We start from the raw sequence: 12213 nt of genomic DNA on the forward strand, positions 1-12213 counted from the left end.
AGGTGTTTCTGTATCCTGGCTATTGTGAATAATGCTGCAATGAACATGGCAGTGCAGATACCTTTTTGAGATCCTGATTTTATTTTTGTTGGGTATATACCAAGAAGTAGGATTGCTGGATTATATGGTAGTTGCATTTTTAAATTTTTGAGGCCCCTCCATACTGTTTTCTATAGTGGCTGCACCAATTCACATTTCCATCAACAGTGCACAAGTGTTCCCTTTCCTCCACATCCTTGTCAACACTAGTTACCTCATCTTTTTTATAATAGCCATATTAACAGGTGATATTTCATTGTAGTTTTGGCTTGCATTTCCCTGATGATTACTAATGCCAAGCACCTTTTCATGCACTTGTTGGCCATTTGTATGTCTTCTCTGGGAAAAAATATCTATTCATTTCTTCTGCCTAAACATCAGGTTGGGTTTTTGTTTTCTTTTGTTTTTTTCTATTGAGTTGTATGAATTTCTTACATTTTGGATATTAACCCCTTATGAAATGTAGGATTTACAAGTTGTTTGCTCTCATTCTGTAGGCTGCCTTTTCATTTTATTAATAATGATTTTTGCTATGCAAAAACTTTTTAGTTTGATGTAGTTCACCTTGTTTATTTTTATATTATTGCTTGTCCTGTAGGTGTTGTATCCAAAAGATCATTTTCAAGACACTTGTCAAGGAATTTTGCCCTGTCTTTTCTTCTAGAAATTTTATGGTTTCAGGTCTTATGTTTAAGTCTTTAATCCATTGTGAGTTAAACTTTGAGAGTGACAAAGGTAGGGATACAATTTTATTCTTATGCATGTGGTTATCCAGTTTTCCCAACACCATTTATTGAAGAGAGTATTCTTTCCCTATTGAGTATTCTTGGCTTTCTTATCAAATATTTGTTGACCATGTATGCAAGGGTTTGTTTCTGGGTGCTTGATTCTGTTTTATTGGTCTACATGTCTGTTTTTCACCAGTACCATATGGTTTATATGTACCATTGTATTTTTTCTTTTTAAAATATTTTATATATTGACTTTACAGAGAGAGAAGTCTGCATTCCCACCAGCAGTGCAAGACAGTTCCCTTTTCCCCACACCCTCGCCAGCACTTATTGTGTGTTGTTTTGTTAATGAGCGCCATTCTGACAGGTGTGAGGTGATATCTCATTGTGGTTTTAATTTGCATTTCTCTAATGATTAGTGATGTTGAGCATTTTGTCATAAGCCTTTTGGCCATTTGTATGTCCTCTTTGGAGAAGTGTCTATTCAGTTCCTTTGACCACTTGTGTGTGTGTGTGTGTGTGTGTGTGTGTGTGTGTGTGTATTTTTCTGAAGTTGGAAACGGGGAGGCAGTCAGACAGACTCCGACATGCGCCCGACCGGGATCTACCCAGCATGCCCACCAGGGGGAAATGCTCTGCCTATCTGGGGTGTCACTCTGTTGCAACCAGAGCCATTATAGTGCCTGAGGCAGAGGCCACAGAGCCATCCTCAGCGCCCGGGCCAACTTTGCCCCAGTGGAGCCTTGACTGCAGGAGGGAAAGAGAGAGAGAGGAAGGAAAGGGGGAGGGGTGGAGAAACAGACGAGTGCTTCTCCTGTGTGCCCTGGCCGGGAATCGAACCCAGGATTCCTACATGCCAGGCCGATGCTCTACCACTGAGCCAACCGGCCAGGGCCCCCTTTGACCACTCTTTTTTAAATATTTTATTTTATTTTATCTTATTTACAGAGATAGTCAGAAAGAGGGATAGATAGAGACAGACAGACAGGAACAGAGAGAAATGAGAAGCATCAATCATTAGTTTTTCGTTGTGACACCTTAGTTGTTCATTGATTGCTTTCTCATATGTGTCTTGACTGTGGGGCTACAGCAGACCGAGTAACCCCCTGCTCGAGCCAGCAACCTTGGGTTCAAGCTGGTGAGCCTTACTCAAACCAGATGAGCCCACGCTCAAACTAGTGACCTCGGGGTCTCAAACCTGGGTCCTCCGCATCCCAGTCCGACGCTCTATGCACTGCACCAACCGCCTGGTCAGGCCTTTGACCACTTTTTAATTGGACTGTTTACCTTCCTGGTGTTGAGTTTTGGAAGTTCTTTAAAAATTTTGGTTATTATCCCTTTATCAGACATATCAGTGAATATGATCTCCCATTATTTGGGTTGTCTTTTTATTTTGTTAATGGTGTCTTTTGCTGCGCAAAAGCTTTTTAGTTTGCTATAGTCCCATTTGTTTATTTTGTCCTTTATTTCAATTGCCCATGGAGATATATGGGCAAAAATATTGCTATGAGAGATATCGGAGAGTTTACTGCCTATGTTTTTTTCCAAGATGTTTATGGTTTCACGACTTACATTTAAGACTTTTATCCATTTTGAGTTTATTTTTGTGAATGGTGTAAATCGGTGGTCTAGTTTCATTTTTTTGCATGTATCTGTCCACTTTTCCAAAAACCATTTATTAAAGAGACTGGGTTTTTTTTGTTTGTTTGTTTACAGAGACAGAGAGAGAGTCAGAGTGAGGGATAGACAGGGACAGACAGACAGGAACGGAGAGATGAGAAGCATCAATCATTAGTTTTTTGTTGCGCATTGCGACACCTTAGTTGTTCATTGATTGCTTTCTCATATGTGCCTTGACCATGGGCCTTCAGCAGACTGAGTAACCCCTTGCTTGAGCCAGAAACCTTGGGTCCAAGCTGGTGAATTTTTGCTCAAACCAGATGAGCCCACGTTCAAGCTGGCGACCTCGGGATCTCAAACCTGGGTCTTCCGCATCCCAGTCTGATGCTCTATCCACTGCGCCACCACCTGATCAGGCTAAAGAGACTGTCTTTACTCCATTATATGCTATTACCTCCTTTGTCAAATATCAATTGACCATTAAGATGTGAGATTATTTCTGGGTTCTCTGTACTGTTCCATTGATCTGTATGCCTGTTCTTATGCGAGAACCAAGCTGTTTTGATTACTGTAGCCTTGTAGTATAACTTGATATCAAGAAGTGTAATACCTCCCACTTTAGTTTTCATTTTCAAGATTGCTGAAGCGATTCGTATTCTTTGTCGGTTACAAATAAATTTTTGAAATATTTGTTCTATATCTTTGAAGTATGTCATTGGTATTTTAATAGGCATTACATTGAATTTATAGATTGCTTTGAGTAGTATAGACATTTTAATGATATTTATTCTTCCTATCCATGAACACGGTATGTACTTTCACTTGTTTGTATCTTCCTTGATTTCTTTCTTCAATGTCTTACTTTGAGCACAAGTCTTTTACCTCCTTGGTTAAATTTAACCCTAGGTACTTTATTCTTTTTGTTGCAATAGTGAAGTGGATTGTTACCTTAATTTCTTTTTCAGAAAGTTTATTGTAGGTGTATAAGAATGCCACTGATTTCTGAATATTAATTTTATATCCTGCCAACTTGCCTAACTCATTTTTCAGGTCTAGTAGTTTTTGACTGAGACTTTAGAGTTTTCTATGTACAGTATCAGGTCATCAGCAAATAATGATAGTTTTACTTCCTCTTTTCCAATTTGGAAGCCTTTTATTCTTCTTCTTGTCTCATTGCTGTGGCTAGGACTTCCAGAACTATGTTGAATAAGATCTTAAGGGGATTGCTTTTAATTTCTGCCCTTTGGGTGTAATGTTGGCTACGAGCTTGTCATAGATGGACTTTATTATGTTGAGGTATGTCCCCTGTATTCCCACTTTGCTGAGAGTTTTGATCATAATGGATGCTAGATTTTATCGAATGCTTTTTCTCATCTATTGATATAATCATGTGATGTTTTATCCTTCCTTTTGTGTATGTGATGAATCACATTTATTGATTTGTGAATATTGTACCAGCCTTGCCTCCCGGAATAAATCTCACTTGATGTATGATCTTTTTGATGTAGTGTTGGACTGGTTTGCTAATATTTTGTTGAGAATTTTAGCATTAGTGTTCATCAGGGATATTGGCCTATACTTTTCTTTCTTTATAGTGTCTTCACTTATTTTGTAATGAGAATAATGCTTGCCTCAGAAAAAGAGTTTGGAAGTCTTCCCTCCTCTAAAATTTTTTGAAATAGCTTGAGAAAGATAGGTGTTAGTTCTTTGAATATTTGGTAAAATTCGATGTGAAGCCATCTGGACCAGGACTTTTGTTTGCTGAAAGTTTTTGATAACTGTTTTCATTTCATTTGTTGTAGTAGGTCTGTTTAGGTTTTCTGATTCTTCCAGATTGAGTCTTGGAAGATTGTATGTCTATGAATTTATCCATTTCGCCTAGGTTGTCCAAAATTTTTTATCTTATTTTTATTAATTTTAATGCAGTGACATTGATAAATCAGGGTACATACATTCAGAGAAAACATCTCCAGATTATTTTGACATTTGATTATGTTGCATACCCCTCACCCAAAGTCAAATTGTCTTCTGTCACCTTCTATCTGGTTTTATTTGTGCCCCTCCCCTCCCCCCACCCGCCTCTCTCCTTTCTATCCCCCTCCCCACCCCACCCCCGTTACCATCACATTCTTGTCCATGTCTCTGAGTGTCATTTTTGTGTCCCATCTATGTATGGATTCATATAGTTCTTAGATTTTTCTGATTTACTTATTTCACTCCATATAATGTTATCAAGGCCCATCCATGTTATTGTAAATGATCCGATGTCATCATTTCTTATGGCTGAGTAGTATTCCATAGTATATATGTACCAAAGCTTTTTAATCCAGTCGTCCATTGATGGACACTTGGGCTGTTTCCAGATCTTCCCTATTGTGAATAATGCTGCCATAAACATGGGGGTGCATTTCTCCTTTTGGAACAGTTCTTTGGTTTTCTTAGGGTATATTCCTAAAACTGGGATAGCTGGGTCAAAAGGCAGTTCAATTTTTTTTTTTTTTTTGTATTTTTCTGAAGCTGGAAACGGGGAGAGACAGTCCGACAGAATCCTGCATGCACCTGACCGGGATCCACACAGCACGCCCACCAGGGGGCGACACTCTGCCCACCAGGGGGCGATGCTCTGCCCCTCCGGGGCGTCACTCTGTTGCGACCAGAGCCACTCCAGCGCCTGGGGCAGAGGCCAAGGAGCCATCCCCAGTGCCCGGGCCATCTTTGCTCCAATGGAGCCTCACTGCAGGAGGGGAAGAGAGAGACAGAGAGGAAGGAGAGGGGGAGGGGTGGAGAAGCAGATGGGTGCTTCTCCTGTGTGCCCTGGCCAGGAATCGAACCCGGAACTTCTGCACGCCAGGCCGACGCTCTACCACTGAGCCAACCGACCAGGGCCAAAAGGCAGTTCAATTTTTAATTTTTTGAGGAATCTCCATACTGTTTTCCACAGAGGCTGCACCAGTCTGCATTCCCACCAGCAGTGCAAGAGGGTTCCCTTTTCTCCACATCCTCGCCATCACTTATTCTGTGTTGTTTTGTTGATAAGCGTCATTCTGACTGGTGTAAGGTGATATCTCATTGTGGTTTTAATTTGCATTTCTCTAATGATTAGTGATGTTGAGCATTTTTTCATATGCCTATTGGCCATCTGTATGTCCTCTTTGGAGAAGTGTCTATTCATTTATTTTGCCCATTTTTTGATTGGATTGTTTGTCTTCCTGGTGTTGAGTTTTACAAGTTCTTTATAAATTTCGGTTATTAACCCCTTATCAGACGTACTGTCAAATATGTTCTCCCATTGTGTAGTTTGTCTTTTTATTCTGTTCTTGTTTGGCTGTGCAAAGGCTTTTTAGTTTGATATAGTCCCATTTGTTTATTCTGTCTTTTATTTCACTTTCCCGTGGACATAAATCAGCAAATCAGGACATATATCGCTGTCAGAGATGTCGGAGAGCTTACTGCCTATGTTTCCTTTTAAGATGCTATGGTTTCATGGCTTACATTTAAGTCTTTTATCCATTTTGAGTTTATTTTTGTGAATGGTGTAAGTTGATGGTCTAGTTTCTTTTTTTTTTGCAGGTAGCTATCCAATTTTCCCAACACCATTTATTAAAAAGGTTGTCTTTACTCCACTGTATGCCCTTACCCCTCTATAGACAATATCAGTTGTCTATAGAGCTGTGGGTTTATTTCTGCATTCTCTATTCTGTTCTATTGATCTATATGCCTGTTCTTATGCCAGTACCAGGCTGTTTTGAGTACAATGGCCTTGTACTATAACTTGATATCAGGAAGTGTGATACATCCTACTTTATTCTTTTTTTTTTAAGATTGCTGAGGCTATTCATGTTCTTTTTTAGTTCAATATAAATTTTTGGAATATGTTATCTATATCGTTGAAGTATGTCATTGGTATTTTAATTGGTATTGCATTGAATTTATAAATTGCTTTGGGTAATATAGACTCTTTTTTTTTGTATTTTTCTGAAGCTGGAAATGAGGAGGCAGTCAGACAGACTCCCACATGCGCCCGACCGGGATACAACTGGCACGCCCACCAAGGGGCGATGCTCTGCCCATCCGGGGCATTGAGATTATGCTTCCACTTGTTTGTATCTTCCTTGATTTCTTTTATCAATGTTTTATAATTTTCCAAGTACAAGTCTTTAGTCTCCTTGGTTAAATTTACTCCTAGGTACTTTATTTTTTTGTTTGTAATAGTGAATTGTTTCCTTAATTTCTCTTTCTAACTGTTCATTGTTGGTGTATAAAAATGCCTCTGATTTCTGAGTATTAATTTTATATCCTGCCACCTAGCTGAATTCATTTATCAGGTCCAGTAGTTTTTTGACTGAGACTTTAGGGTTTTCTATATACAATATCATATCATCTGAAAATAATGATAGTTTTATTTCTTCTTTTCCAACTTCAATGCCTTTTATTTCTTCTTCTTCTCTGATTGCTGTGGCTAGGACTTCCAGGACTATGTTGAATAAGAGTGGTGAAAGGTGGACACCCTTGCCTTGCTCCTGATCTTAAGGGGATTGCTTTTAATTTTTGCCCATTGAGTATGATGTAGGCTGTGGGTTTGTCATAGATGGCTTTTATCATGTTGAGGTATGTTCCCTGTATTCCCACTTTGTTGAGAGTTTTGATCATGAATGGGTGCTGGATTTTATCAAATGCTTTTTCTGCATCTATTGATATTATCATGTGGTTTTTTTCCTTCCTTTTGTTTATGTGATGAATCACATTGATTGATTTGCAAATATTGTACCAGCCTTGCCTCCCCAGAACAAATCCCACTTGATCATGGTGTATGATTTCTTCCATATATTGTTGGATCTGGTTTGCTAATATTTTGTTGAGGATTTTAGCATTTAAATTCATCAGGGATATTGGCCTATAATTTTCTTTCTTTGTGTTGTCTTTGCCTGGTTTTGGAATCAGAATTATGCTCGCCTCATAAAAGGAGCTTGGAAGTCTTCCTTCCGCTTGAAATTTTTGAAATAGCTTGAGAAGGATAGGAGTTAGTTCTTCTTTGATATTTGGTAGAATTCACTTGTGAAGCCATCTGGCCCAGGACTTTTCTTTGTTGGGAGTTTTTTGATAACTGTTTCGATCTCATTTGGTGTAATTGGTCTGTTTAGGTTTTCTGATTCTTCCAGATTGATTTTTGGAAGACGATATGTTTCAAGGAATTTGTCCATTTCATCTAGGTTGTCTAGTTTTTTGGCGTACAGTTCTTCATAGTGTTTTCTTACAATATTTTGTATTTCTATTGTGTCAGTTGTTATTTCTTCACTCTCATTTCTAATTTTATTTATTTGAGTCCTCTCTCTTTTTTTCTTGGTCAGTCTGGTTAAAGGGTCATCAATCTTGTTTACCTTTTCAAAGAACCAGCTCCTAGTTTCATTGATCCTTTGTATTGTTTCTTTAGCCTCTATGTCTTTTATTTCTGCTCTGATCTTTATTATTTCCTTCCTTCTACTACATTTGGGCTTTACTTGCAGTTCTTTTTCTACTTCTTTTAGATGCAGGGTTAAGTTGTTTATTTAAACTTTTTCTAGCTTCTTAAAGTGTGCCTGTAGTGCTATGAACTTCCCTCTCAGTACTCTTTTAGCTGTGTCCCATAAATTTTGAGTTGTTGTATGCTCATTATCATTCGTTTCTAGGAATTTTTTTATTTCTTCTTTGATCTCATTCTTAATCCATTCGTTATTTAACAACCTGCTATTTAGTTCCCATGTGTTTGAGAATTAATCAGTTTTTCTGTTGTGGTTCATTTCTAGTTTTATGCCATTGTGATCAGAGAAAGTGCTTGATATGATTTCAATCTTCTTAAATTTGCTGAGACCACTCTTGTGCCCTAACATGTGTTCCATCCTAGATAATGTACCATGAACACTTGAAAAGAAGGTATATTCTGCTGCTTTAGAGTGAAAGGTTCTGAAGATATCTATTAAATCGAGTTGATCTAGTGTGTCCTTTAAGTCTGCTGTTTCTTTGTTAATTTTCTTTCTTAAGGATCTATCTAGTGATGTTAGTGGGGTATTGAAATCCCCTACTATTGCTGTTGATTTTACCCTTTATATCCATCAAAGTCTGCTTTATATATTTAGGTGCTCCTATATTAGGTGCATAGATATTTATGATGGTTATTATCTTCCTGTTGGATTGCTCCCTTTATCATTATGTAGTGGCCTTCTTTATCTCTTACTATATCCTTTCCTTTAAAGTCCATTTTGTCTGATATAAGTATTGCTATCTCAGCTTTTTTTTCATTTCCATTTGAATGAAATGTTTTTTCCATCCCTTTATGTTCAGTCTATGTGCATCTTTTGTTTTAAGATGTGTCTCTTGTAGACAGCATATGTACGGGTCCTGTTTTCTTATCCATGCAGCTACCCTATGTCTTTTGATTGGATCATTTAATTCATTTACGTTTAAGGTTATTATTGATATGTAGTTGTTTATTGCCATTTTATTCTTTAAAGCTGTATTCCTTTTTTGCTATATTCTTTTCTCACTTTGATCTGTTTACAACAGGCCCCTTAACATTTCCTGCAGCATTGGTTTGGTTGTAATGAATTCCTTGAGTTTTGGTTTTTTTTTTATCTGTGAAGCTTTTTATTTCTCCTTCAATTTTAAATGATAGCCTTGCTGGATAAAGTAGTCTTGGTTGTAGGTTCTTGTTCTGCATTACTTTGAATATTTCTTGCCATTCCCTTCTGGCCTCAAGTGTTTCTGTTGAGAAGTCTGATGTCATCCTTATGGGGGCTCCTTTGTAGGGAATAACCTTTTTTTCTCTAGCAGCTTTTAATATTTTCTCTTTATCACTTAGCTTTGGTATTTTAATTATGATGTGTCTTGGTGTAGGTTTCCTTGGTTTTCTCTTTAATGGAGTTCTCTGTGCTTCTTGAACTTGTGAGAGTTTCTCCTGCATTAATTTAGGGAATTTTTTAGCTATGATATGATTAAACAAAGTCTCTATCCCTTGTTCTTTCTCTTCTTCTTCAGGAACCCCTATGATGTGGATGTTATTTCTCTTCATGTTGTCACAGAGCTCTCTGAGTTTCCTCAGACTTTTTGAGTCTCTTTTCTTTTTTCTTCTCTGCTTTCATGCCTTCATTCCACTTGTCCTCCAACTCACTGATTCGATCCTCAGCTCCATCCATCCGGTTTTTAATTCCTTCCATTGTGGTCTTCATTTCTGATATTGTATTTGTCATCTCTGACTGATTATTTTTTAATATTTCAATATCCTTTTTTATACTTGCTATTTCTTTATTTGGGTGTTCGTAATGACCATCCATTGTTGTTCTAAGATTCCTAAGCATCCTTACAATCATTATTTTGAACTCTGCATCTGGAAGTTTGGTTATTTCCATATCACTCAGTTTATTTCTTGGATGTTTCTCTTGTGGTTTCATTTGGATTGCACTTCTCTGTCTTCTCATTATGTCTGTGTGTTTGGGTGTTTTGTTTGTAGAGCTGGTGGAGTCTAGGCTTGGTGTTGTCTGTCTCCAGTTTTCAATTGTGTTATTTCTAGGTCTTCTTGGGTTGGCATCAGCTATTATTTATAATAATCCACGTTTGGATTTGGGCCGCTTTGAAATCTTGATTTGTTTGTTTTCTTAACAGGTGATTGTCTTGTTTACTGATCTCAGCAGGGGGCTTATTTGAAACTGTATCCAGGAATGTGGTGGCTGTAACCTGAGACTCTGGAGGCCTCTTCTGCTAGTTATTCTCTCTGGGGGTAGGGTGTTTTCTCAGCTTTAGTAGGGGGAGGTGTATCTCAGATCACCATGGAGACCTGAGCTACAGCCCCTCCTCCCCACTTCTTGTTTTCAGCTGTGTCTTGTTTTGCAGATTGGAGTTGGAGAAATGTCTGGAGATATGTGACCCTGAAGCACTTCAGACTTTTGTTTTGTGGAAGGATCAGCCTTTCCCACAGCTATGGCCGCCTCCAGCACTGGATGAGTCAGCTTTTCAGGTCATCTCCTGCATTCCTCTGCCCCTCACCATCTGTCTCTCTCTCTCCCCTTTCTTTTTGGAAGACAAGCCAGCCCTTTCAACAAACCTCGTCCCCTGGTTGCCAGGGAAGTGGCTGTGAGCAGTATTTTCTCCTTTTTTCCTTGGAGTGAGAGCCCTTCTGGGCTCTCAGCCTTACCCCCCCCCCCCCTGTTCCCAGAAGCAGGGGAGATTCAGGTGCTCCCTACCAGGTTTGCTGTGCCTTCTACTTTGCTCCTTGGTTTTTGAGATCTGTTCTTATAGTCCAGAGTTGGTTTTTCACGCTGACTATTCATAAATTAGTTTGTAATCCAATTCGGTGGTGTGAGCTGGGAGTCTGTGCGTCTGCCTACTCTGCTGCTATCTTCAGGTCTGTCCAAATTTTTGGCATATAGATCTTTTTTTTTTTTTAGTTTAAATGCATTTCATTTTTAGACAACCTACATGGCATGTTTTTTCTTAAAAACAATGCCTCCGCTCCAAATCAATCGAGGTCAAAATAATGAAGAGCTCAAGATAACATCAGTCCCATTTGTCCTAGTCCTGGTGTGATGAAAAGCAGCAGCCAGTTATGATGACAGGTGATAGATCCAAATTGCCAAATTTGTTAACATTTTTCCATTTCTAAACCATCCTTAAAGAAAATCATATATGGGGTCACACCATCCTCATGGTAGTCCAGTAGAGCAACCATGCCATCTGGATTCATGTTTTTACCAATAAAGAACTGGGTAGTTTTTGAAATTGGCAAGGATGTGCTTGATTTGTTCTGCAGCCCCTGTCATAAAAGGCTTTACTCTTTCTGGTCTCTGTTCTTCAAGTTTTCCTTTGATTGATTTCATGTAATCCTTGATGTACTTCTTGTAGGCTTCTTTTGTGAAGCTGGTTTCCTGCAAATGATGGTTCATGACAATATCAACACCCGTGATTACTGTGCTTTCGGTACCGTTGCGATCGGGGCCTTCAGCAGAGGCATTTCCACCAATAAGTGAGTCATCAATGTTACCCTCTGTCCTACTGACCATCTTCCCCTCTACCTCCAGGCAGAGCCCGTCTGTGATCTCCCCGATCTTGTAGATATCGGAGAACATCTCATCATGGCTGATGAGATCCAGGTAGATGATCATGATTGCAGCTGGAAGGAGACGACAGCGGCGCTGGCTTAGTGGGAGCCCGGAGCTCAGAGGGAGCATGGTGCAGCCGGAGCGGCGCTCGGGGGGGGGGGGGAGAGGGGGAGCTGGCGGAAAAGGCATATAGATCTTCATAGTATTTTCTTACAATCCTTTGTATTTCTGCAGTGTCAGTTGTTACTTCTCCACTTTCATTTGCAATTTTATTTGAGTCCTCTCTCTTTTTTTTCTTGATGAGTTTGGTTAAAGGTTCATCAATCTTGTTTATCTATTCAAAGAACCAGCTCTTGGTTTCATTGATCTTTTCCTATTGTTTTTTAGCCTCTATGTCATTTATTTCTGCTCTGATCTTTATTATTTACTTTCTTCTACTTCCTTTGAGCTTTATTTCTTGTTTTTTTTCTAGTTCTTTTAGATACAGGGTTAAGTTGTTTATTTGAGCTTTTTCTTGTTTCTTAAGGTATGTCTGTAATGCTATGAACTTCCCTCTCAGGACTGCTTTTGCTATGTCCCATAGATTTTGGATTGTTGTATGTTCATTTTTATGTTTCAAGAAAAATTTTGATTTCTTCCTTGATCTCGATAACAGATTTGTTATTTAATAGCATGCTTTATTTATGTAGCTTCCAAGTGTTTGAATGTTTTTTCAGTTTTTCTGTTGTAGTTGGTTTCTAGTTTCATGCCACTGT

The 12213-nt window shown here is 38.7% G+C and overlaps 1 pseudogene; it reads right to left on the reverse strand.

Annotated features, from left to right (window-relative positions):
• Positions 1 to 10835: 10835 nt before the first annotated feature.
• LOC136320391 (translationally-controlled tumor protein-like) lies at positions 10836 to 11536 on the reverse strand (annotated as a pseudogene).
• Positions 11537 to 12213: the final 677 nt, after the last annotated feature.

Source organism: Saccopteryx bilineata, chromosome 1 (genome assembly GCF_036850765.1).
Source record: "Saccopteryx bilineata isolate mSacBil1 chromosome 1, mSacBil1_pri_phased_curated, whole genome shotgun sequence".
Taxonomy (NCBI): Eukaryota; Metazoa; Chordata; class Mammalia; order Chiroptera; family Emballonuridae; genus Saccopteryx; species Saccopteryx bilineata.